Consider the following 24,146-nt stretch of genomic DNA (forward strand, 5'->3'; position numbering starts at 1 on the left):
TTGAATTCCCCGCCCAGGAGTCACATGATCGGCAGCAGAGAGAACCCGGAAGTGCGGCAGCGCTAACAGAAGAAGCGCTGAAGAGATCGGACACCGCTGTCAGCTCCCGCTGACAGCGAGGCGGAACGGGAACAAGGTAAGTTCCTAACAAAGTTAAGAAAAAGTAGCAAAAAGAGAAACTTAAAATCATCTGCGGAGAAACGTAAAGTTGCCAATATGCCATTTACGACAAGGAGTAGCAAGGAACGGCTTAGGCCCTGGCCCGTGTTCATGACCAGTGGTTCAGCTTCACCCATGGATCTTAGCCCTCCTCCTCCTCCCCCCCTACAAAAAATTGAAGAGAGTTATGCTGTCAGCAACAAAACAGCAAACAACTCTGCCTTCTAAAGAGAAATTATCACAAATCCCCAAGGCGAGTCCAAGGGTGTTGGTGGTTGTCAAGCCTGACCTACCCATCACTGTACGGGAAGAGGTGGCTCAGGAGGAGCCTACTGATGATGTAGCTGGCGCTGTGGAGGAACTTGATGATGAGGATGGTGATGTGGTTATTGTAAATGAGGCACCAGGGGGGGAAACAGCTGATGTCCATGGGATGAAAAAGCCCATCGTCATGCCTGGTCAGAAGACCAAAAAATGCACCTCTTCGGTCTGGAGTTATTTTTATCCAAATCCGGACAACCAATGTATGGACATATGTAGCTTATGTAAAGCTCAAATAAGCAGGGGTAAGGATCTTGCCCACCTAGGAACATCCTCCCTTATACGTCACCTGAATAACCTTCATAGTTTAGTGATTAGTTCAGGAACTGGGGCGAGGACCCTCATCGGTACAGGGACACCTAAATCCCGTGGTCCAGTTGGATACACACCAGCAACACCCTCCTCGTCAACTTCCTCCACAATCTCCAACAGATTCAGTCCTGCAGCCCAAGTCAGCAGCCAGACTGAGTCCTCCTCAATACGGGATTCATCCGAGGAATCCTGCAGCGGTACGCCTACTACTGCCACTGCTGCTGTTGCTGCTGTTAGTCAGTCATCTTCCCAGAGGGGAAGTCGTAAGACCGCTAAGTCTTTCACAAAACAATTGACCGTCCAACAGTCGTTTGCCATGACCACAAAATACGATAGTAGTCACCCTATTGCAAAGCGTATAACTGCGGCTGTAACTGCAATGTTGGTGTTAGACGTGCGCCCGGTGTCCGTCATCAGTGGAGTGGGATTTAGAGGGTTGATGGAGGTATTGTGTCCCCGGTACCAAATCCCATCGAGATTCCACTTCACTAGGCAGGCGATACCAAAAATGTACAGAGAAGTACGATCAAGTGTCCTCAGTGCTCTAAAAAATGCGGTTGTACCCACTGTCCACTTAACCACGGACATGTGGACAAGTGGTTCTGGGCAAACGAAGGACTATATGACTGTGACAGCCCACTGGGTAGATGCATCCCCTTCCGCAGCAACAGCAACAGCTGCATCAGTAGCAGCATCTACAAAATGGCTGCTCGTGCAAAGGCAGGCATTATTGTGTATTACAGGCTTTATCTCCCAGTGGCTTACCCCACTTAGACTCTCATGGGGATTTGTGGTGTCAGACAATGCCAGTAACATTGTGCGGGCATTAAATATGGGCAATTTCCAGCACGTCCAATGTTTTGCCAACACCATTAATTTGGTGGTGCAGCATTACCTCAAGAGTGACAGGGGTGTGCAGGAGATGCTTGCGGTGGCACGCAAAATTGCTGGACACTTTCGGCATTCAGCCAGTGCCTACCGCAGACTAAAGGCACATCAAAAAAGCATGAACCTGCCCTGCCATCACCTCAAACAAGAGGTTGTGACGCGCTGGAACTCCACCCTCTATATGCTGCAGAGGATGGAGGAGCAGCAAAAGGCCATTCAGGCCTACACAGCCACCTACGACATAGGCAAAGGAGTGGGGATGCGCCTGAGTCAAGCGCAGTGGAGACTGATTTCCGTGTTGTGCAAGGTTCTGCAGCCATTTGAACTTGCCACACGAGAAGTCAGTTTCGACACTGCCAGCTTGAGTCAGGTGATTCCTCTGATCAGGCTGTTGCAGAAGCAGCTGGAGAAAGTGAGGGAGGAGCTGGTAAGCCATTGCGATTACACCAAGCATGTAGCTCTTGTGGATGTAGCCCTTCGTACGCTTTGCCAGGATCCGAGGGTGGTCACTCTTTTAAAGTCAGAGGAATACATTCTGGCCACCGTGCTCGATCCTAGGTTTAAAGCGTATGTTGTGTCTCTGTTTCCGGCGGACACAAGTCTACAGCGGTGCAAAGACCTGCTGGTCAGGAGATTGTCCTCTGAAGAGGACAGAGACATGCCAACAGCTCCACCCTCATTTTCTTCCACATCTATGGCTGCGAGGAAAAAGCTCAGCTTTCCTAAAAGAGGCGTTGGCGGGGATGCTGATAACATCTGGTCCGGACTGAAGGACCTGCCAACCATTGCACACATGTCTACTCTCGCTGCATTAAGTGCTGTCACAATTGAAAAAATTGTGGAGGATTACTTTGCTGACCCCATCCAAGTAGACATGTCAGACAGTCGATATTGTTACTGGCAGGAAAAAAAGGCAGTTTGGAAGCCCCTGTACAAACTGGCTCTATTTTACCTGAGTTGTCCCCCCCTCCAATGTGTACTCGGAAAGAGTTTTTAGTGCAGCGGGAAACCTGGTCAGTGAGCGGTGAAGGAGGTTGCTTCCTCAGAACGTTGAAAAAAAAATGATGTTTATAAAAATGAATAATCAATTCCTCAATGAAGTACAGCACTGCCCTCCAGATAGTACAGAGGGACCTGTGGTTGTGGAGTCCAGCGGGGACGAATTGATAATGTGTGATGAGGAGGAAGTACACACTGTAGGGGGAGAGGAATCAGAGGTTGAGGATGAGGACGACATCTTGCCTCAGTAGCGCCTGTTTAGTCTGTACAGGGAGAGATGAATAGCTTTTTTGGTGTGGGGGCCCAAATAAACCAATCATTTCAGCCAAAGTTGTTTGGTAGGCCCTGTCGCTGAAATGATTGGTTTGTTAAAGTGTGCATGTCCTATTTCAACAACATAAGGGTGGGTGTGAGGGCCCAAGGACAATTCCATCTTGGAACTTTTTTTTTTGCATTACATGACCAATCAACAGTCGTTTGCCATGTTCCAAAAGTAAAACCAAATTTAAACAAATTCAAGAAATTAAACCAAAAGTAAAATGCCCTGTCATAATTGAAAACAAGAGGTATTGACGTGCTCTAAAACTACTGTATTGTTGTTTATATTTTATAAACACTACACTTGAAAGCTTGAGTCTTTTAATGAAAAAGTAACTCTCCATTGCACGAATATTTGCAACAGGGACAATTTTAGGGTTAAGAAAGTCAACAAATAACACTTCGACGCTGTCTGTCTTTATAAACACTACACTTGGAAGTTGGAGGAGGTATTGTGGCCCCGGCACCAAATTTACTACCGGGGCCACTCCACTGTGCAGTCCATATTTAGGTGTATCAGATATTAAACAACGGTGACAGTTGATGCCCAATTTTTTAATTATATTGTTGGCGCTGTAAAAAATTGTGTTCCGGGCACACCACACTACGCAGTCCATACCCTTTTTTGGTGGAATTCTGACCCGTGGAGGGTTTTTTAATTATATTGTGGCCTCGGTACCAAATTGTGTACCGGGGCCACCACACTATGCAGTCAAGAAAGATAGATGCTCATCATAGATAAAGTACATTCAGTGTTGTGGGGCAAATTGAAAAATATTCAAAATGCACTGACATTATCAAAAACAAGAGGTTTTCACACGCTGAAACTCCAACATGTATATGATGGAGAGGATGGAGGAGCAGCCGTATGTGCAGTGTAATGCAGACCTGTTGAAGGTTTTTTATATATTTTATTGTGGTGACCAGTGCCCACTACTCTACGCAGTCCAGATACTATTTTTGGGTGTAATTCAGACCTGTTGAAGGTTTTCTATATATTATATTGTGGTGGCCAGTGGCCAGTCCTCTACGCAGTCCAGATATTATTTTTGAGTGTAATTCAGATCTGTTGAAGGTTTTCTATATATTTTTTATTGTGGTGCCCAGTGCCCACTACTCTACGCAGTCCAGATACTATTTTTGGGTGTAATGCAGACCTGTTGAAGGTTTTCTATATATTATATTGTGGTGGCCAGTGGCCAGTCCTCTACGCAGTCAAGATACTATTTTTGGGTGTAATTCAGACCTGTTGAAGGTTTTCTATATATTATATTGTGGTGGCCAGTGGCCAGTCCTCTACGCAGTCCAGATACTATTTTTGGGTGTAATTCAGACCTGTTGAAGGTTTTCTATATATTTTTTATTGTGGTGCCCAGTGTCCACTACTCTACGCAGTCCAGATACTATTTTTGGGTGTAATGCAGACCTGTTGAAGGTTTTCTATATATTTTATTGTGGTGCCTAGTGCCCACTACTCTACGCAGTCCAGATACTATTTTTGGGTGTAATTCAGACCTGTTGAAGGTTTTCTATATATTTTATTGTGGTGCCCAGTGCCCACTACTCTACGCAGTCCAGATACTATTTTTGGGTGTAATGCAGACCTGTTGAAGGTTTTCTATATATTTTATTGTGGTGCCCAGTGCCCACTACTGTACGCAGTCCAGATACTATTTTTGGGTGTAATTCAGACCTGTTGAAGGTTTTCTATATATTTTTTATTGTGGTGCCCAGTGCCCACTACTCTACGCAGTCCAGATACTATTTTTGGTTGTAATGCAGACCTGTTGAAGGTTTTCTATATATTATATTGTGGTGGCCAGTGGCCAGTCCTCTACGCAGTCCAGATACTATTTTTGTGTGTAATTCAGACCAGTTGATGGGTTTTTAATTATATTGTAGGGAACACTCCTCTACGCAGTCCAGAAAGATACCTCGTTGCAACGTTTTGTACTAAAAATAAAAAAAAATATTGTGAGGTGTTAGGTGTTCAGAATAGCCTTTAAATTAGTGGAAATGATTGTTATTGAATGTTATTGAGGTTAATAATAGCGTAGGAGTAAAAATAAGCCCAAAAACTTGATTTTTACACTTTTTAGTTTGTTTTTCAAAAAAACTCTGAATCAAAAACCTTAAATCCGAACCAAAACCTTTCGGCAGGTGTTTTGCGCAACAAATCCGAACCCAAAAATTCGCGAAAACCTGGATCCAAAACACAAAACACGAGACCTCAAAAGTCGCCGGTGCACATCCCTAGTAACAATGCAATAAATCCATGTGTGATGTCTGGAGGCCTCTTTCTAAGAAGTGGAAAAGGTTCTCATTTCCATTTTAATGAGTTGCAAAGAGCTATGGAAAGTATCTCCAGTAACAGAACTCGTGTTTCTATCACCTGCCTCTGCACTGTACTTCAACAGAGCACAGAGTAATTAATATGTCAGAAATTGCCCTCTAAAATGATATGAAAAACTTTCCTTCAAGCTGGAGTTGAACCAGCGACCTAAGGATTTCTGTACCAATTTCCTCTACAGTCCTCCACTCTACCAGCTGAGCTATCAAAGGATTATGCTTTAGAAGACTTCTGATGTCATGTGCCCTACATCTGACTGAGTGAAAACACAAACAGAATTGAATTATCCTTAAAACAGAAAAATTGCTTGTCTAGATAAAGAGATCCACATTTTTATTTCTGGTCTACTTGCTCATCAAAAGTTGTAAAAATTGTCATGTTTAATAATTGGTAATACATCATTAAAAGTTTGATTTTTATTTGTTCATTTTGAATTAATTAGCTTCAGAAATAGTTGGGAAAACAGCTTCCTTAGATTTTCCAACTGCAGACGCCTTTACGTCAAGATTAAAAATGGTGGAAAATTTTCAACCTCTTCTGCGTTCTCCAATTTAGCTTGACTTTTTTAATTGATGAAAATTCCAGAAATTGTGGTGACAAATTGTCAAACTTTTGCCCAGTGAGACAAAAATGGATTTCTAGTCAATGGTCCACGCTGCCACCACTATTTCTCACAGTACTCTCTGTTTTTACAATGCATCTCCTATGGGTTCAGATCCATGGGATTTCAGAAGTAATATTGTATTTCAGTTCCCATCCGTGGTCTCTTAAACCTGTCCTTTATATGCTGATTAAGGAAAGCGGAGAAATTCTTGGCACAGAAGCAGACATTATTGGTTTGTAAGCATTTGCGTAGTCTAGTTTCATTCAGAACATCCCTACTGCACCATTAAAAAGTTGTGAACTCTCCCTGGAAACCCATTGATCCACAAGTTCAAGAGTTCTTTTTTTTCACATGAAGGATGTGTTACATATAAAATAGGGTTGTCCCACTCGAAATTTCGAAGATGGATGTTGAAATATGGGGTCAGACCAGTTCTGTCCTAATTTTGGATACAGAAATGTTGGGAGGTATATAAATCCTGTGGATTTCACCACATCCCATTTCCATAACCAAAGCACAGTTTCTCCTGGATTTTGTTGCTGAGATCAACAGAGCAGGCATTAAACAAGTGCTACTGTTGCTGGCATTCAAAAAAGCTTCAACTCCCCATACCGGGAGTCGAACCCGGGCCGCCTGGGTAAAAACCAGGAATCCTAACCGCTAGACCATATGGGACTTTTCCGTTGACTGCTTCAGCATAGCAGCAGAACAAATATATCATGCTTTGCTGTAATGTAACTTAACTCTCTGTGTATTTCATATTTAACCAGGTGGTGACATGGAGTGGGTTTGGCATGGCCTATGATGACACTAATTTCATCATCACGCTCCAGACCACTCAGTGATCAGTGAGGTGAGCAATGTTTGATGATGTGATTTGCATCATCACGGCACGTCCCTGACCACTTGCAGATTTGTAAATGCCAATCCAGCAGGATAGGTAACAATGCAATAAATCCATTTGTGATGTCTGGAGGCCACTTTCCAAGAAGTGGAAAAGGTTCTCATTTCCATTTTAATGATTTGCAAAGAGCTATGGAAAGTATCCCCAGTAACAAAACTCATGTCTCTATCACCTGCCTCTGCACTGTACTTCAACAGAGCACAGAAACCATAATTGCCCTACTAGAGGCTCAGCAGCATGCAGGATGATTAACAGGCAGCAGAAATGAACACTAGTTACAGTTTCTCTGACTATTAAAGATAAACAGCATGAGTCATGCATATTTCTGGTTAATTAATATGTCAGAAATTACCCTCTAAAATTATATGAAAAACTTTCCTTTGAGCCGGAGTTGCACCAGCAACCTAAGGATTTCTGTACCAATTTCCTCTACAGTCCTCCGCTCCACCAGCTGAGCTATCGAAGGATTGTGTTTTAGAGGATTTCTGATGTCATGTGCACTACATCTGACTCAGTGAAAACACAAACAGAATTGAATTATCCTTAAAACAGAAAAATTGCTTGTCTAGATAAAGAGATCCACATTTTTATTTCTGGTCTACTTGCTCATCAAAAGTTGTAAAAATTGTCATGTTTAATAATTGGTAATACATCATTAAAAGTTTGTTTTTTTTGTTCATTTTGAATTAATTAGCTTCAGAAATAGTTGGGAAAACAGCTTCCTTAGATTTTCCAACTGCAGACGCCTTTACGTCAAGATTAAAAATGCTGGAAAATTTTCAACCTCTTCTGTGTTCTCCAATTTAGCTTGACTTTTTTAATTGATGAAAATTCCAGAATTTGTGGCGACAAATTGTCAAACTTTCGCCCAGTGAGACAAAAATGGATTTCTTGTCAATGGTCCACGTTGCCACCACTATTTCTCACAGTACTCTCTGTTTTTACAATGCATCTCCTATGGGTTCAGATCCATGGGATTTCAGAAGTAATATTGTATTTCAGTTCACATCGGTGGTCTCTTAAACCTGTCCTTTGTATGCTGATTAAGGAAAGCGGAGAAATTCTGGGCACAGAAGCAGACATTATTGGTTTGTAAGCATTTGCGTAGTCTAGTTTCATTCAGAACATCCCTACTGCACCATTAAAAAGTTGGGAACCTTCCCTGGAAACCCATTGATCCACAACTTCAAGAGTCCTTTTTTTTCACATGAAGGATGTGTTACATATAAATTAGGGTTGTCCAACTTGAAATTTGGAAGATGGATGTTGAAATATGGGGTCAGACCAGTTCTGTCCTAATTTTGGATACAGAAATGTTTGGGAGGTATATATATCCTGTGGATTTGACCACATCCCATTTCCATAACCAAAGCACAGTTTCTCCTGGATTTTGTTGCTGAGATCAACAGAGCAGGCATTAAACAAGTGGTACTGTTGCTGCCATTCAAAAAAGCTTCAACTACCCATCCTAACTGCTAGACCATATGGGACTTTTCCATTAAGTGTATTTCTGGACAGTGTTATTAAATGAAATGTTCTGATTATTTGAAAGATGGGGCGGAATATTCTTCTTTGCTAAGAAAAATTGGTGGATGACATTATGGAATTTCATGTTGAAATTACTTCCAGTTCGAGCTTTTCACTTCAAAAAACACCTGTTCAAACATGCCGATACCCTGGATCTTTAGATCTTCAGTCTAACGCTCTCCTAGCTGAGCTATTTCGGCCAGCTTGGAAGATGAATGTATTCACAATTTCGGATTACTATAATGATTTCAAATGAATAAGCTTTAATTAGCGACAGGTACTTTCTCATTCTAAATTTCATTGGAATTTAAGGTGAGTCCATGAAAATCATGAACACCTTAGTATCTGCTGCTGCATTGCAGGTAAGTATTGTTAATTTTAGTTTTATTGTTCAGTGGAAGGCTAGGGTTCATTAATCTTCTCTCCTGTAGTAGAAGAGAGAGAAAAAGCCACAGAAATTGAAAGCCAACAATCCTTTGGATCTTCAACCTAACTTTCTCCAAACTGAGTCATGCCAGGAAGATTACACAAGGTTATATAACAGTTTTCTTTTCATCATGATTGCTTCGAATGTAAACATAGCATTTCATAGCAGTTTTTATACTGTATGTTCACCCATCACAAAACCTTTATTTTATAATAGAAGCATTAATGCAAAATGCTGAGAAATTTTATCATTGAGATAATTATAATTGCATAAAGAGTCAAGCCCGGACTACTGAAATCATGGACACTTTTTATTATGTATTTCTGGACAGTGTTATTAAATGAAATGTTCTGATTATTTGAAAGATGGGGCTGAATATTCTTCTTTGCTAAGAAAAGTTGGTGGATGACATTATGGAATTTCATCTTGAAATTACTTCCAGTTCGAGCTTTTCACTTCAAAACACACTTGTTCACACATGCCGAAACCCGGGATCGAACCAGGGACCTTTAGATCTTTAGTCTAACGCTCTCCCAGCTGAGCTATTTCAGCCAGCTTGGAAGATGAATGTATTCACAATTTCGGATTACTATAATGATTTGAAATGAATAAGCTTTAATTAGCTACAGGTACTTTCTCATTCTAAATTTCATTGGAATTTAAGGTGAGTCCATGAAAATCATGAACACCTTAGTATCTGCTGCTGCATTGCAGGTAAGTATTGTTAATTTTAGTTTTATTGTTCAGTGGAAGGCTAGGGCTCATTAATCTTCTCTCCTGTAGTAGAAGAGAGAGAAAGCCCCAGAAATTGAAAGCCAACAATCTTTTGGATCTTCAACCTAACTTTCTCCAAACTGAGTCATGCCAGGAAGATTACACAAGGTTATATAACAGTTTTTCTTTTCATCATGATTGCTTCGAATGTAAACATAGCATTTCATAGCAGTTTTTATACTGTATGTTCACCCATCACAAAACCGTTATTTTATAATAGAAGCATTGATGCAAAATGCTGAGAAATTTTATCATTGAGATAATTACAATTGCATAAAGAGTCAAGCCCGGACTACTGAAATCATGGACACTTTTTATCCTGTATTTCTGGACAGTGTTATTAAATGAAATGTTCTGATTATTTGAAAGATGGGGCTGAATATTCTTCTTTGCTAAGAAAAATTGGTGGATGACATTATGGAATTTCATCTTGAAATTACTTCCAGTTCGAGCTTTTCACTTCAAAAAACACCTGTTCAAACATGCCAAAACCCGGGATCGAACCAGGGACCTTTAGATCTTCAGTCTAACGCTCTCCCAGCTGAGCTATTTCGGCCAGCTTGGAAGATGAATGTATTCACAATTTCGGATTACTATAATGATTTCAAATGAATAAGCTTTAATTAGCTACAGGTACTTTCTCATTCTAAATTTCATTGGAATTTAAGGTGAGTCCATGAAAATCATGAACACCTTAGTATCTGCTGCTGCATTGCAGGTAAGTATTGTTAATTTTAGTTTTATTGTTCAGTGGAAGGCTAGGGCTCATTAATCTTCTCTCCTGTAGTAGAAGAGAGAGAAAGCCCCAGAAATTGAAAGCCAACAATCCTTTAGATCTTCAACCTAACTTTCTCCAAACTGAGTCATGCCAGGAAGATTACACAAGGTTATATAACAGTTTTTCTTTTCATCATGATTGCTTCGAATGTAAACATAGCATTTCATAGCAGTTTTTATACTGTATGTTCACCCATCACAAAACCTTTATTTTATAATAGAAGCATTGATGCAAAATGCTGAGAAATTTTATCATTGAGATAATTACAATTGCATAAAGAGTCAAGAACGGACTACTGAAATCATGGACACTTTTTATTATGTATTTCTGGACAGTGTTATTAAATGAAATGTTCTGATTATTTGAAAGATGGGGCTGAATATTCTTCTTTGCTAAGAAAAATTGGTGGATGACATTATGGAATTTCATCTTGAAATTACTTCCAGTTCGAGCTTTTCACTTCAAAAAACACCTGTTCAAACATGCCAAAACCCGGGATCGAACCAGGGACCTTTAGATCTTCAGTCTAACGCTCTCCCAGCTGAGCTATTTCGGCCAGCTTGGAAGATGAATGTATTCACAATTTCGGATTACTATAATGATTTCAAATGAATAAGCTTTAATTAGCTACAGGTACTTTCTCATTCTAAATTTCATTGGAATTTAAGGTGAGTCCATGAAAATCATGAACACCTTAGTATCTGCTGCTGCATTGCAGGTAAGTATTGTTAATTTTAGTTTTTTTGTTCAGTGGAAGGCTAGGGCTCATTAATCTTCTCTCCTGTAGTAGAAGAGAGAGAAGGCCCCAGAAATTGAAAGCCAACAATCCTTTGGATCTTCAACCTAACTTTCTCCAAACTGAGTCATGCCAGGAAGATTACACAAGGTATTATAACAGTTTTTCTTTTCATCATGATTGCTTCGAATGTAAACATAGCATTTCATAGCAGTTTTTATACTGTATGTTCACCCATCACAAAACCGTTATTTTATAATAGAAGCATTGATGCAAAATGCTGAGAAATTTTATCATTGAGATAATTACAATTGCATAAAGAGTCAAGCCCGGACTACTGAAATCATGGACACTTTTTATCCTGTATTTCTGGACAGTGTTATTAAATGAAATGTTCTGATTATTTGAAAGATGGGGCTGAATATTCTTCTTTGCTAAGAAAAATTGGTGGATGACATTATGGAAAATGCTGAGAAATTTTATCATTGAGATAATTACAATTGCATAAAGAGTCAAGCCCGGACTACTGAAATCATGGACACTTTTTATCTTGTATTTATGGACAGTGTTATTAAATGAAATGTTCTGATTATTTGAAAGATGGGGCTGAATATTCTTCTTTGCTAAGAAAAGTTGGTGGATGACATTATGGAATTTCATCTTGAAATTACTTCCAGTTCGAGCTTTTCACTTCAAAACACACTTGTTCACACATGGCGAAACCCGGGATCGAACCAGGGACCTTTAGATCTTTAATCTAATGCTCTCCCAGCTGAGCTATTTCAGCCAGCTTTGCAGATGAATGTATTCACAGTTTCGGATTACTATAATGATTTCAAATGAATAAGCTTTAATTAGCTACAGGTACTTTCTCATTCTAAATTTCATTGGAATTTAAGGTGAGTCCATGAAAATCATGAACACCTTAGTATCTGCTGCTGCATTGCAGGTAAGTATTGTTAATTTTAGTTTTATTGTTCAGTGGAAGGCTAGGGCTCATTAATCTTCTCTCCTGTAGTAGAAGAGAGAGAAAGCCCCAGAATATGAAAGCCAACAATCCTTTGGATCTTCAACCTAACTTTCTCCAAACTGAGTCATGCCAGGAAGATTACACAAGGTTATATAACAGTTTTTCTTTTCATCATGATTGCTTCGAATGTAAACATAGCATTTCATAGCAGTTTTTATACTGTATGTTCACCCATCACAAAACCGTTATTTTATAATAGAAGCATTGATGCAAAATGCTGAGAAATTTTATCATTGAGATAATTACAATTGCATAAAGAGTCAAGAACGGACTACTGAAATCATGGACACTTTTTATCCTGTATTTCTGGACAGTGTTATTAAATGAAATGTTCTGATTATTTGAAAGATGGGGCTGAATATTCTTCTTTGCTAAGAAAAATAGGTGGATGACATTATGGAAAATGCTGAGAAATTTTATCATTGAGATAATTACAATTGCATAAAGAGTCAAGCCCGGACTACTGAAATCATGGACACTTTTTATCCTGTATTTATGGACAGTGTTATTAAATGAAATGTTCTGATTATTTGAAAGATGGGGCTGAATATTCTTCTTTGCTAAGAAAAATTGGTGTATGACATTATGGAATTTCATCTTGAAATTACTTCCAGTTCGAGCTTTTCACTTCAAAAAACACCTGTTCAAACATGCCGATACCCTGGATCTTTAGATCTTCAGTCTAACGCTCTCCTAGCTGAGCTATTTCGGCCAGCTTGGAAGATGAATGTATTCACAATTTCGGATTACTATAATGATTTCAAATGAATAAGCTTTAATTAGCGACAGGTACTTTCTCATTCTAAATTTCATTGGAATTTAAGGTGAGTCCATGAAAATCATGAACACCTTAGTATCTGCTGCTGCATTGCAGGTAAGTATTGTTAATTTTAGTTTTATTGTTCAGTGGAAGGCTAGGGCTCATTAATCTTCTCTCCTGTAGTAGAAGAGAGAGAAAGTTCCAGAAATTGAAAGCCAACAATCCTTTGGATCTTCAACCTAACTTTCTCCAAACTGAGTCATGCCAGGAAGATTACACAAGGTTATATAACAGTTTTTCTTTTCATCATGATTGCTTTGAATGTAAACATAGCATTTCATAGCAGTTTTTATACTGTATGTTCACCCATCACAAAACCTTTATTTTATAATAGAAGCATTGATGCAAAATGCTGAGAAATTTTATCGTTAAGATAATTACAATTGCATAAAGAGTCAAGCCCGGACTACTGAAATCATGGACACTTTTTATTATGTATTTCTGGACAGTGTTATTAAATGAAATGTTCTGATTATTTGAAAGATGGGGCTGAATATTCTTCTTTGCTAAGAAAAATTGGTGGATGACATTATGGAATTTCATCTTGAAATTACTTCCAGTTCGAGCTTTTCACTTCAAAACACACTTGTTCAAACATGCCGAAACCCGGGATCGAACCAGGGACCTTTAGATCTTTAGTCTAACGCTCTCCCAGCTGAGCTATTTCAGCCAGCTTGGAAGATGAATGTATTCACAATTTCGGATTACTATAATGATTTCAAATGAATAAGCTTTAATTAGCTACAGGTACTTTCTCATTCTAAATTTAATTGGAATTTAAGGTGAGTCCATGAAAATCATGAACACCTTAGTATCTGCTGCTGCATTGCAGGTAAGTATTGTTAATTTTAGTTTTATTGTTCAGTGGAAGGCTAGGGCTCATTAATCTTCTCTCCTGTAGTAGAAGAGAGAGAAAGCCCCAGAAATTGAAAGCCAACAATCCTTTAGATCTTCAACCTAACTTTCTCCAAACTGAGTCATGCCAGGAAGATTACACAAGGTTATATAACAGTTTTTCCTTTCATCATGATTGCTTCGAATGTAAACATAGCATTTCATAGCAGTTTTTATACTGTATGTTCACCCATCACAAAACCTTTATTTTATAATAGAAGCATTGATGCAAAATGCTGAGAAATTTTATCATTGAGATAATTACAATTGCATAAAGAGTCAAGCCCGGACTACTGAAATCATGGACACTTTTTATCCTGTATTTCTGGACAGTGTTATTAAATGAAATGTTCTGATTATTTGAAAGATGGGGCTGAATATTCTTCTTTGCTAAGAAAAATTGGTGGATGACATTATGGAATTTCATCTTGAAATTACTTCCAGTTCGAGCTTTTCACTTCGAAAAACACCTGTTCAAACATGCCAAAACCCGGGATCGAACCAGGGACCTTTAGATCTTCAGTCTAACGCTCTCCCAGCTGAGCTATTTCGGCCAGCTTGGAAGATGAATGTATTCACAATTTCGGATTACTATAATGATTTCAAATGAATAAGCTTTAATTAGCTACAGGTACTTTCTCATTCTAAATTTCATTGGAATTTAAGGTGAGTCCATGAAAATCATGAACACCTTAGTATCTGCTGCTGCATTGCAGGTAAGTATTGTTAATTTTAGTTTTATTGTTCTGTGGAAGGCTAGGGCTCATTAATCTTCTCTCCTGTAGTAGAAGAGAGAGAAGGCCCCAGAAATTGAAAGCCAACAATCCTTTGGATCTTCAACCTAACTTTCTCCAAACTGAGTCATGCCAGGAAGATTACACAAGGTATTATAACAGTTTTTCTTTTCATCATGATTGCTTCGAATGTAAACATAGCATTTCATAGCAGTTTTTATACTGTATGTTCACCCATCACAAAACCTTTATTTTATAATAGAAGCATTGATGCAAAATGCTGAGAAATTTTATCATTGAGATAGTTACAATTGCATAAAGAGTCAAGCCCGGACTACTGAAATCATGGACACTTTTTATCCTGTATTTCTGGACAGTGTTATTAAATGAAATGTTCTGATTATTTGAAAGATGGGGCTGAATATTCTTCTTTGCTAAGAAAAATTGGTGGATGACATTATGGAATTTCATCTTGAAATTACTTCCAGTTCGAGCTTTTCACTTCAAAAAACACCTGTTCAAACATGCCGATACCCTGGATCTTTAGATCTTCAGTCTAACGCTCTCCTAGCTGAGCTATTTCGGCCAGCTTGGAAGATGAATGTATTCACAATTTCGGATTACTATAATGATTTCAAATGAATAAGCTTTAATTAGCGACAGGTACTTTCTCATTCTAAATTTCATTGGAATTTAAGGTGAGTCCATGAAAATCATGAACACCTTAGTATCTGCTGCTGCATTGCAGGTAAGTATTGTTAATTTTAGTTTTATTGTTCAGTGGAAGGCTAGGGCTCATTAATCTTCTCTCCTGTAGTAGAAGAGAGAGAAAGTTCCAGAAATTGAAAGCCAACAATCCTTTGGATCTTCAACCTAACTTTCTCCAAACTGAGTCATGCCAGGAAGATTACACAAGGTTATATAACAGTTTTTCTTTTCATCATGATTGCTTTGAATGTAAACATAGCATTTCATAGCAGTTTTTATACTGTATGTTCACCCATCACAAAACCTTTATTTTATAATAGAAGCATTGATGCAAAATGCTGAGAAATTTTATCGTTAAGATAATTACAATTGCATAAAGAGTCAAGCCCGGACTACTGAAATCATGGACACTTTTTATTATGTATTTCTGGACAGTGTTATTAAATGAAATGTTCTGATTATTTGAAAGATGGGGCTGAATATTCTTCTTTGCTAAGAAAAATTGGTGGATGACATTATGGAATTTCATCTTGAAATTACTTCCAGTTCGAGCTTTTCACTTCAAAAAACACCTGTTCAAACATGCCAAAACCCGGGATCGAACCAGGGACCTTTAGATCTTCAGTCTAACGCTCTCCCAGCTGAGCTATTTCAGCCAGCTTGGAAGATGAATGTATTCACAATTTCGGATTACTATAATGATTTCAAATGAATAAGCTTTAATTAGCTACAGGTACTTTCTCATTCTAAATTTCATTGGAATTTAAGGTGAGTCCATGAAAATCATGAACACCTTAGTATCTGCTGCTGCATTGCAGGTAAGTATTGTTAATTTTAGTTTTATTGTTCAGTGGAAGGCTAGGGCTCATTAATCTTCTCTCCTGTAGTAGAAGAGAGAGAAAGCCCCAGAAATTGAAAGCCAACAATCCTTTAGATCTTCAACCTAACTTTCTCCAAACTGAGTCATGCCAGGAAGATTACACAAGGTTATATAACAGTTTTTCTTTTCATCATGATTGCTTCGAATGTAAACATAGCATTTCATAGCAGTTTTTATACTGTATGTTCACCCATCACAAAACCTTTATTTTATAATAGAAGCATTGATGCAAAATGCTGAGAAATTTTATCATTGAGATAATTACAATTGCATAAAGAGTCAAGCCCGGACTACTGAAATCATGGACACTTTTTATCCTGTATTTCTGGACAGTGTTATTAAATGAAATGTTCTGATTATTTGAAAGATGGGGCTGAATATTCTTCTTTGCTAAGAAAAATTGGTGGATGACATTATGGAATTTCATCTTGAAATTACTTCCAGTTCGAGCTTTTCACTTCAAAAAACACTTGTTCAAACATGCCGAAACCCGGGATCGAACCAGGGACCTTTAGATCTTCAGTCTAACGCTCTCCCAGCTGAGCTATTTCGGCCAGCTTGGAAGATGAATGTATTCACAATTTCGGATTACTATAATGATTTCAAATGAATAAGCTTTAATTAGCTACAGGTACTTTCTCATTCTAAATTTCATTGGAATTTAAGGTGAGTCCATGAAAATCATGAACACCTTAGTATCTGCTGCTACATTGCAGGTAAGTATTGTTAATTTTAGTTTTATTGTTCAGTGGAAGGCTAGGGCTCATTAATCTTCTCTCCTGTAGTAGAAGAGAGAAAAAACCCCAGAAATTGAAAGCCAACAATCCTTTGGATCTTCAACCTAACTTTCTCCAAACTGAGTCATGCCAGGAAGATTACACAAGGTTATATAACAGTTTTTCCTTTCATCATGATTGCTTCGAATGTAAACATAGCATTTCATAGCAGTTTTTATACTGTATGTTCACCCATCACAAAACCTTTATTTTATAATAGAAGCATTGATGCAAAATGCTGAGAAATTTTATCATTGAGATAATTAGAATTGCATAAAGAGTCAAGCCCGGACTACTGAAATCATGGACACTTTTTATCCTGTATTTCTGGACAGTGTTATTAAATGAAATGTTCTGATTATTTGAAAGATGGGGCTGAATATTCTTCTTTGCTAAGAAAAATTGGTGGATGACATTATGGAATTTCATCTTGAAATTACTTCCAGTTCGAGCTTTTCACTTCAAAAAACACCTGTTCAAACATGCCGAAACCTGGGATCAAACCAGGGACCTTTAGATCTTCAGTCTAACGCTCTCCCAGCTGAGCTATTTCGGCCAGCTTGGAAGATGAATGTATTCACAATTTCGGATTACTATAATGATTTCAAATGAATAAGCTTTAATTAGCTACAGGTACTTTCTCATTCTAAATTTCATTGGAATTTAAGGTGAGTCCATGAAAATCATGAACACCTTAGTATCTGCTGCTGCATTGCAGGTAAGTATTGTTAATTTTAGTTTTATTGTTCAGTGGAAGGCTAGGGCTCATTAATCTTCTCTCCTGTAGTAGAAGAGAGAAAAAACCCCAGAAATTGAAAGCCAACAATCCTTTGGATCTTCAACCTAACTTTCTCCAAACTGAGTCATGCCAGGAAGATTACACAAGGTTATATAACAGTTTTTCTTTTCATCATGATTGCTTCGAATGTAAACATAGCATTTCATAGCAGTTTTTATACTGTATGTTCACCCATCACAAAACCTTTATTTTATAATAGAAGCATTGATGTAAAATGCTGAGAAATTTTATCATTGAGATAATTACAATTGCATAAAGAGTCAAGCCCGGACTACTGAAATCATGGACACTTTTTATTATGTATTTCTGGACAGTGTTATTAAATGAAATGTTCTGATTATTTGAAAGATGGGGCTGAATATTCTTCTTTGCTAAGAAAAATTGGTGGATGACATTATGGAATTTCATCTTGAAATTACTTCCAGTTTGAGCTTTTCACTTCAAAAAACACCTGTTCAAACATGCCGAAAGCCGGGATCGAACCAGGGACCTTTAGATCTTCAGTCTAACACTCTCCCAGCTGAGCTATTTCGGCCAGCTTGGAAGATGAATGTTTTCACAATTTCGGATTACTATAATGATTTCAAATGAATAAGCTTTAATTAGCTACAGGTACTTTCTCATTCTAAATTTCATTGCAATTTAAGGTGAGTCCATGAAAATCATGAACACCTTAGTATCTGCTGCTGCATTGCAGGTAAGTATTGTTAATTTTAGTTTTATTGTTCAGTGGAAGGCTAGGGTTCATTAATCTTCTCTCCTGTAGTAGAAGAGAGAGAAAAAGCCCCAGAAATTGAAAGCCAACAATCCTTTGGATCTTCAACCTAACTTACTCCAAACTGAGTCATGCCAGGAAGATTACACAAGGTTATATAACAGTTTTTCTTTTCATCATGATTGCTTCGAATGTAAACATAGAATTTCATAGCAGTTTTTATACTGTATGTTCACCCATCACAAAACCTTTATTTTATAATAGAAGCATTGATGTAAAATGCTGAGAAATTTTATCATTGAGATAATTACAATTGCATAAAGAGTCAAGCCCGGACTACTGAAATCATGGACACTTTTTATTATGTATTTCTGGACAGTGTTATTAAATGAAATGTTCTGATTATTTGAAAGATGGGGCTGAATATTCTTCTTTGCTAAGAAAAATTGGTGGATGACATTATGGAATTTCATCTTGAAATTACTTCCAGTTTGAGCTTTTCACTTCAAAAAACACCTGTTCAAACATGCCGAAAGCCGGGATCGAACCAGGGACCTTTAGATCTTCAGTCTAACGCTCTCCCAGCTGAGCTATTTCGGCCAGCTTGGAAGATGAATGTTTTCACAATTTCGGATTACTATAATGATTTCAAATGAATAAGCTTTAATTAGCTACAGGTACTTTCTCATTCTAAATTTCATTGCAATTTAAGGTGAGTCCATGAAAATCATGAACACCTTAGTATCTGCTGCTGCATTGCAGGTAAGTATTGTTAATTTTAGTTTTATTGTTCAGTGGAAGGCTAGGGTTCATTAATCTTCTCTCCTGTAGTAGAAGAGAGAGAAAAAGCCCCAGAAATTGAAAGCCAACAATCCTTTGGATCTTCAACCTAACTTTCTCCAAACTGAGTCATGCCAGGAAGATTACACAAGGATATATAACAGTTTTTCTTTTCATCATGATTGCTTCGAATGTAAACATAGCATTTCATAGCAGTTTTTATACTGTATGTTCACCCATCACAAAACCTTTATTTTATAATAGAAGCATTAATGCAAAATGCTGAGAAATTTTATCATTGAGATAATTACAATTGCATAAAGAGTCAAGCCCGGACTACTGAAATCATGGACACTTTTTATCCTGTATTTCTGGACAGTGTTATTAAATGAAATGTTCTGATTATTTGAAAGATGGGGCTGAATATTCTTCTTTGCTAAGAAAAATTGGTGGATGACATTATGGAAAATGCTGAGAAATTTTATCATTGAGATAATTACAATTGCATAAAGAGTCAAGCCCGGACTACTGAAATCATGGACACTTTTTATCCTGTATTTATGGACAGTGTTATTAAATGAAATGTTCTGATTATTTGAAAGATGGGGCTGAATATTCTTCTTTGCTAAGAAAAATTGGTGGATGACATTATGGAATTTCATCTTGAAATTACTTCCAGTTCGAGCTTTTCACTTCAAAAAACACCTGTTCAAACATGCCGAAACCCAGGATCAAACCAGGGACCTTTAGATCTTCAGTCTAACGCTCTCCCAGCTGAGCTATTTTGGCCAGCTTGGAAGATGAATGTATTCACAATTTCGGATAACTATAATGATTTCAAATGAATAAGCTTTAATTAGCTACAGGTACTTTCTCATTCTAAATTTCATTGGAATTTAAGGCGAGTCCATGAAAATCATGAACACCTTAGTATCTGCTGCTGCATTGCAGGTAAGTATTGTTAATTTTAGTTTTATTGTTCAGTGGAAGGCTAGGGCTCATTAATCTTCTCTCCTGTAGTAGAAGAGAGAGAAAGCCCCAGAAATTGAAAGCCAACAATCCTTTGGATTTTCAACCTAACTTTCTCCAAACTGAGTCATGCCAGGAAGATTACACAAGGTTATATAACAGTTTTTCCTTTCATCATGATTGCTTCGAATGTAAACATAGCATTTCATAGCAGTTTTTATACTGTATGTTCACCCATCACAAAACCTTTATTTTATAATAGAAGCATTGATGCAAAATGCTGAGAAATTTTATCATTGAGATAATTACAATTGCATAAAGAGTCAAGCCCGGACTACTGAAATCATGGACACTTTTTATCCTGTATTTATGGACAGTGTTATTAAATGAAATGTTCTGATTATTTGAAAGATGGGGCTGAATATTCTTCTTTGCTAAGAAAAATTGGTGGATGACATTATGGAATTTCATCTTGAAATTACTTCCAGTTCGAGCTTTTCACTTCAAAAAACACCTGTTCAAACATGCCGAAACCTGTAATCGAACCAGGGACCTTTAGATCTTTAGTCTAACGCTCTCCCAGCTGAGCTATTTCGGCCAGCTTGGAAGATAAATGTATTCACAATTTCGGATTACTATAATGATTTCAAATGAATAAGCTTTAATTAGCTACAGGTACTTTCTCATTCTAAATTTCATTGGAATTTAAGGTGAGTCCATGAAAATCATGAACACCTTAGTATCTGCTGCTGCATTGCAGGTAAGTATTGTTAATTTTAGTTTTATTGTTCAGTGGAAGGCTAGGGCTCATTAATCTTCTCTCCTGTAGTAGAAGAGAGAGAAAGCCCCAGAAATTGAAAGCCAACAATCCTTTGGATCTTCAACCTAACTTTCTCCAAACTGAGTCATGCCAGGAAGATTACACAAGGTTATATAACAGTTTTTCTTTTCATCATGATTGCTTCGAATGTAAACATAGCATTTCATAGCAGTTTTTATACTGTATGTTCACCCATCACAAAACCTTTATTTTATAATAGAAGCATTGATGTAAAATGCTGAGAAATTTTATCATTGAGATAATTACAATTGCATAAAGAGTCAAGCCCGGACTACTGAAATCATGGACACTTTTTATTATGTATTTCTGGACAGTGTTATTAAATGAAATGTTCTGATTATTTGAAAGATGGGGCTGAATATTCTTCTTTGCTAAGAAAAATTGGTGGATGACATTATGGAATTTCATCTTGAAATTACTTCCAGTTCGAGCTTTTCACTTCAAAAAACACCTGTTCAAACATGCCGAAACCCGGGATCGAACCAGGAACCTTTAGATCTTTAGTCTAACGCTCTCCCAGCTGAGCTATTTCGGCCAGCTTGGAAGATGAATGTTTTCACAATTTCGGATTACTATAATGATTTCAAATGAATAAGCTTTAATTAGCTACAGGTACTTTCTCATTCTAAATTTCATTGCAATTTAAGGTGAGTCCATGAAAATCATGAACACCTTAGTATCTGCTGCTGCATTGCAGGTAAGTATTGTTAATTTTAGTTTTATTGTTCAGTGGAAGGCTAGGGCTCATTAATCTTCTCTCCTGTAGTAGAAGAGAGAGAAAGCCCCAGAAATTGAAAGCCAACAATCCTTTGGATCTTCAACCTAACTTTCTCCAAACTGAGTCATGCCAGGAAGATTACACAAGGTTATATAACAGTTTTTCTTTTCATCATGATTGCTTCGAATGTAAACATAGCATTTCATAGCAGTTTTTATACTGTATGTTCACCCATCACAAAACCTTTATTTTATAATAGAAGCATTGATGCAAAATGCTGAGAAATTTTATCATTGAGATAATTACAATTGCATAAAGAGTCAAGCCCGGACTACTGAAATCATGGACACTTTTTATCCTGTATTTCTGGACAGTGTTATTAAATGAAATGTTCTGATTATTTGAAAGATGGGGCTGAATATTCTTCTTTGCTAAGAAAAATTGGTGGATGACATTATGGAATTTCATCTTGAAATTACTTCCAGTTCGAGCTTTTCACTTCAAAAAACACCTGTTCAAACATGCCGAAACCCGGGATCGAACCAGGGACCTTTAGATCTTCAGTCTAACGCTCTCCCAGCTGAGCTATTTCGGCCAGCTTGGAAGATGAATGTATTCACAATTTCGGATTACTATAATGATTTCAAATGAATAAGCTTTAATTAGCTACAGGTACTTTCTCATTCTAAATTTCATTGGAATTTAAGGTGAGTCCATGAAAATCATGAACACCTTAGTATCTGCTGCTGCATTGCAGGTAAGTATTGTTAATTTTAGTTTTATTGTTCAGTGGAAGGCTAGGGCTCATTAATCTTCTCTCCTGTAGTAGAAGAGAGAAAAAGCCCCAGAAATTGAAAGCCAACAATCCTTTGGATCTTCAACCTAACTTTCTCCAAACTGAGTCATGCCAGGAAGATTACACAAGGTTATATAACAGTTTTTCTTTTCATCATGATTGCTTCGAATGTAAACATAGCATTTCATAGCAGTTTTTATACTGTATGTTCACCCATCACAAAACCTTTATTTTATAATAGAAGCATTGATGTAAAATGCTGAGAAATTTTATCATTGAGATAATTACAATTGCATAAAGAGTCAAGCCCGGACTACTGAAATCATGGACACTTTTTATTATGTATTTCTGGACAGTGTTATTAAATGAAATGTTCTGATTATTTGAAAGATGGGGCTGAATATTCTTCTTTGCTAAGAAAAATTGGTGGATGACATTATGGAATTTCATCTTGAAATTACTTCCAGTTCGAGCTTTTCACTTCAAAAAACACCTGTTCAAACATGCCGAAACCCGGGATCGAACCAGGGACCTTTAGATCTTCAGTCTAACGCTCTCCCAGCTGAGCTATTTCGGCCAGCTTGGAAGATGAATGTTTTCACAATTTCGGATTACTATAATGATTTCAAATGAATAAACTTTAATTAGCTACAGGTACTTTCTCATTCTAAATTTCATTGCAATTTAAGGTGAGTCCATGAAAATCATGAACACCTTAGTATCTGCTGCTGCATTGCAGGTAAGTATTGTTAATTTTAGTTTTATTGTTCAGTGGAAGGCTAGGGCTCATTAATCTTTTCTCCTGTAGTAGAAGAGAAAGAAAGCCCCAGAAATTGAAAGCCAACAATCCTTTGGATCTTCAACCTAACTTTCTCCAAACTGAGTCATGCCAGGAAGATTACACAAGGTTATATAACAGTTTTTCTTTTCATCATGATTGCTTCGAATGTAAACATAGCATTTCATAGCAGTTTTTATACTGTATGTTCACCCATCACAAAACCTTTATTTTATAATAGAAGCATTGATGCAAAATGCTGAGAAATTTTATCATTGAGATAATTACAATTGCATAAAGAGTCAAGCCCGGACTACTGAAATCATGGACACTTTTTATCCTGTATTTCTGGACAGTGTTATTAAATGAAATGTTCTGATTATTTGAAAGATGGGGCTGAATATTCTTCTTTGCTAAGAAAATTTAGAACATGCCGAAACCCGGGATCAAAACAGGGACCTTTAGATCTTCAGTCTAATGCTCTCCCAGCTGAACTTTTTTGGCCAGCTTGGAAGGTGAATGTATTCACAATTTTGGATTACTATAATGATTTCAAATGAATAAGCTTTAATTAGCTACAGGTACTTTCTCATTCTAAATTTCATTGGAATTTAAGGTGAGTCCATGAAAATCATGAACACCTTAGTATCTGCTGCTGCATTGCAGGTAAGTATTGTTAATTTTAGTTTTATTATTCAGTGGAAGGCTAGGGCTCATTAATTTTCTCTCCTGTAGTAGAAGAGAGAGAAAAAGCCCCAGAAATTGAAAGCCAACAATCCTTTGGATCTTCAACCTAACTTTCTCCAAACTG

The 24,146-nt window shown here is 37.5% G+C and overlaps 14 non-coding genes across 14 annotated transcripts; all 14 read right to left on the minus strand.

Annotated features, from left to right (window-relative positions):
* Positions 1 to 5,469: 5,469 nt before the first annotated feature.
* TRNAY-GUA (transfer RNA tyrosine (anticodon GUA)) lies at positions 5,470 to 5,559 on the minus strand. Its single transcript is given in 2 exon segments — positions 5,470 to 5,505; positions 5,523 to 5,559. It is a non-coding gene; the product is annotated as a tRNA-Tyr (tRNA).
* Positions 5,560 to 9,288: 3,729 nt separating this feature from the next.
* TRNAF-AAA (transfer RNA phenylalanine (anticodon AAA)) lies at positions 9,289 to 9,361 on the minus strand. The gene has a single exon. It is a non-coding gene; the product is annotated as a tRNA-Phe (tRNA).
* Positions 9,362 to 10,066: 705 nt separating this feature from the next.
* On the minus strand, positions 10,067 to 10,139 carry TRNAF-GAA (transfer RNA phenylalanine (anticodon GAA)). Its single transcript has one exon. It is a non-coding gene; the product is annotated as a tRNA-Phe (tRNA).
* Positions 10,140 to 10,844: 705 nt separating this feature from the next.
* On the minus strand, positions 10,845 to 10,917 carry TRNAF-GAA (transfer RNA phenylalanine (anticodon GAA)). The gene has a single exon. It is a non-coding gene; the product is annotated as a tRNA-Phe (tRNA).
* An 894-nt stretch (positions 10,918 to 11,811) lies between these two features.
* Positions 11,812 to 11,885, minus strand: TRNAF-AAA (transfer RNA phenylalanine (anticodon AAA)). Its single transcript has one exon. It is a non-coding gene; the product is annotated as a tRNA-Phe (tRNA).
* A 1,659-nt stretch (positions 11,886 to 13,544) lies between these two features.
* Positions 13,545 to 13,617, minus strand: TRNAF-AAA (transfer RNA phenylalanine (anticodon AAA)). Its single transcript has one exon. It is a non-coding gene; the product is annotated as a tRNA-Phe (tRNA).
* A 705-nt stretch (positions 13,618 to 14,322) lies between these two features.
* TRNAF-GAA (transfer RNA phenylalanine (anticodon GAA)) lies at positions 14,323 to 14,395 on the minus strand. Its single transcript has one exon. It is a non-coding gene; the product is annotated as a tRNA-Phe (tRNA).
* Positions 14,396 to 16,644: 2,249 nt separating this feature from the next.
* TRNAF-GAA (transfer RNA phenylalanine (anticodon GAA)) lies at positions 16,645 to 16,717 on the minus strand. Its single transcript has one exon. It is a non-coding gene; the product is annotated as a tRNA-Phe (tRNA).
* Positions 16,718 to 17,422: 705 nt separating this feature from the next.
* Positions 17,423 to 17,495, minus strand: TRNAF-GAA (transfer RNA phenylalanine (anticodon GAA)). The gene has a single exon. It is a non-coding gene; the product is annotated as a tRNA-Phe (tRNA).
* Positions 17,496 to 18,980: 1,485 nt separating this feature from the next.
* TRNAF-GAA (transfer RNA phenylalanine (anticodon GAA)) lies at positions 18,981 to 19,053 on the minus strand. Its single transcript has one exon. It is a non-coding gene; the product is annotated as a tRNA-Phe (tRNA).
* A 1,674-nt stretch (positions 19,054 to 20,727) lies between these two features.
* On the minus strand, positions 20,728 to 20,800 carry TRNAF-AAA (transfer RNA phenylalanine (anticodon AAA)). Its single transcript has one exon. It is a non-coding gene; the product is annotated as a tRNA-Phe (tRNA).
* Positions 20,801 to 21,505: 705 nt separating this feature from the next.
* On the minus strand, positions 21,506 to 21,578 carry TRNAF-AAA (transfer RNA phenylalanine (anticodon AAA)). Its single transcript has one exon. It is a non-coding gene; the product is annotated as a tRNA-Phe (tRNA).
* Positions 21,579 to 22,283: 705 nt separating this feature from the next.
* Positions 22,284 to 22,356, minus strand: TRNAF-GAA (transfer RNA phenylalanine (anticodon GAA)). Its single transcript has one exon. It is a non-coding gene; the product is annotated as a tRNA-Phe (tRNA).
* Positions 22,357 to 23,061: 705 nt separating this feature from the next.
* TRNAF-GAA (transfer RNA phenylalanine (anticodon GAA)) lies at positions 23,062 to 23,134 on the minus strand. Its single transcript has one exon. It is a non-coding gene; the product is annotated as a tRNA-Phe (tRNA).
* Between the last annotated feature and the right edge of the window lie 1,012 nt (positions 23,135 to 24,146).

This window comes from Mixophyes fleayi, chromosome 3 (assembly GCF_038048845.1).
Source record: "Mixophyes fleayi isolate aMixFle1 chromosome 3, aMixFle1.hap1, whole genome shotgun sequence".
Lineage (NCBI taxonomy): Eukaryota > Metazoa > Chordata > Amphibia > Anura > Limnodynastidae > Mixophyes > Mixophyes fleayi.